Raw genomic sequence first — 2,355 nt, forward strand, 5'->3', positions numbered from 1 at the left:
TGTTAGTTACCACCTTTAAAGCGCTCCATGGCATAGGACCTGGCTATCTCCGAGACCGCCTTCTGCCGCAGATTCCCTCCCATAGACCGGTACGCTCCCACAGAGTGGGTCTCCTCAGGGTGCCGTCGGCCAAGCAGTGTCGGCTGGCGACCCCCAGGGGGAGGGCCTTCTCTGTGGGTGCCCCTGCCCTCTGGAACGAACTACCCCCCCAGATCCGGGTGATTCCGGATCTCCTTACTTTCCGCCGCGCCCTCAAGACATGGCTTTTCCAGCAAGCGGGCCTGGCCTAGGGAGGATTTTAAATCGGGTGCATTTTTAGAAATTTTAAATACCACAACTTTAAAATATTTGGGTTTTAAATTGGTTTTATTTGGCGGGGATCGTGGGCTTGTTTCTGTTTTAAATATGTTGTGAGCCGCCCTGAGTCCCTCGGGAGAAGGGCGGGATACAAATCGAAATAAATGAAATGAAATGAAATGAAATGGTTGTTAAGCGAATCTGGCTTCCCCGTGGACTTTGCTTGTCAGGAGGGTGTCAAAGAGCATCACATGACCCCCGGGGACACTGCAGCCGTCATAGATGTGAAGCAGCTACCAAGCATCTGAATTTTGATCAAGTGACCTTGGGGATGCAACGGTCGTAAGTGTGAAAAATGGCCTTAAGTCACTTTTTTCGGCATTCAGTTGGCTTGAAACTCAACTTTAAGAAAACTAAGATCATGGCATCCGGCCGTCTCAATTCCTGGCAAATAGCTGGGGAAGAAATAGAGGTAGTGACAGATTTTATCTTCCTGGGCTCCAAGATCACCACAGATGGGGACTGCAGCCAAGAAATTAAAAGACGCTTGCTCCTGGGGAGGAAAGCTATGGCAAATCTAGACAGCATACTAAAAAGCAGAGACGTCACCCTGCCAACAAAAGTGCGTATAGTCAAGGCCATGGTTTTCCCAGTTTGCAATGTATGGCTGTGAAAGTTGGACCGTAAGAAAGGCTGAGCGCCAAAGAATTGAGGCCTTTGAACTATGGTGCTGGAGAAGACTCCTGCGAGTCCCCTGGACTGCAAGGCGATCCAACCGGTCAGTCCTAGAGGAGATCAACCCCGACTGCTCTTTAGAAGGCCAGATCCTGAAGTTGAAACTCAAGTACTTTGGCCACCTAATGAGAAGGAAGGACTCACTGGAGAAGGGCCTAATGCTGGGAAAGATTGAGGGCAATAGAAGAAGGGGACGACAGAGAATGAGGTGGCTGGATGGAGTCACTGAAGCAGCAGGCGTGAGCTTCAATGGACTCCAGAAGATGGTAGAGGACAGGAAGGCCTGGAGGAACATTGTCCATGGGGTCGCAATGGGTCGGACACGACTTCGCAACTAACAACAAGAAGTGAATAGATGTAAGTCGAGGACTATCTGTAGTCTTTAGGCAAACAGTCAATAAGTCCCTGGCATGGATGATGCCACATAGCTGGTAAGGAAACATCTCCAGTTGTTAAATGAGTTACCGTTGTTAAGCGAATCGACTTCCCCCAGTGACTTTGGAAGCCAACTGGGAAGGTCGCCAATGATGACTGCGTGACCTTGTGACGCTGCCTGTGGTAAATGCATGCCAGTTGCCAAGCACACAACTTTCATGTAACTGTGGGATGCTGCGATGGTTGTAATGCGAGGGCTGGTTGTAAGTCATTTTTTTTGGGGGGGGTGCTGTTCTAACTTTCAACAGCTGTTAAACGAACGGTTGCAAGTAGAGGATTACCTGCGTCTCTTTGCAAAATTAACATACGAAGCGACATTCCAATAGAAAAATAGTTTTGCAAGCAGCCATCTGCATAAAAGTGTGGGTTTGTAGAAACTGACATAAAAATGCATGCCTTTTAAACTTTTAAACACCCTTTTCACTCATTTTAACAGTGTGTAATCATTCTGGCCTCCTTCTAAATCAGGAGTGTCAAACTCAATTTCATTGAGGGCCGCATCAGCATTGCGGTTGCCCTCTGGGGGGGCTGGGTGGGTGTGGCCAGGGTGGGTGCGGCCTACTGGGTGGGCATGGATGGAGTGGGTGTGGCCTACTGGGTGGGCGTGGCCAGCTCTACATCGTTCGCGTCTGGAAGATCGTTCGCGTCTGGAACGATCGTTCGCGTCTGGAAGATCTACATCGTTCGCGTCTGGAAGATCTGCGCCCTGACACGGCCTGGAAGATCTGCGCCCTGACACGGCCAGGAAGATCTGCAGCCAGGACGAGCTGTGGCCAGACGCGGCGGTAACTCACCGGTCCGGCGCGGCAGCGGCCTGGTGGCCCAGCGCGGTGACGGCTCGACGGTCCGACCCGGGGCTATGGCGATCCGGTGGCCCGAGGTGATGGT

At 51.3% G+C, this 2,355-nt stretch overlaps 1 non-coding gene across 1 annotated transcript in view; it reads right to left on the reverse strand.

The window, feature by feature from the left end:
- The window catches only part of LOC107288153, a 20,926-nt gene that overhangs the window by 12,771 nt on the left and 5,800 nt on the right, over positions 1–2,355 (reverse strand). The window lies entirely within an intron of this gene.

Source organism: Protobothrops mucrosquamatus, unplaced genomic scaffold (genome assembly GCF_001527695.2).
Source record: "Protobothrops mucrosquamatus isolate PMUCROS unplaced genomic scaffold, P.Mucros_1.0 scaffold_118, whole genome shotgun sequence".
NCBI lineage: Eukaryota > Metazoa > Chordata > Lepidosauria > Squamata > Viperidae > Protobothrops > Protobothrops mucrosquamatus.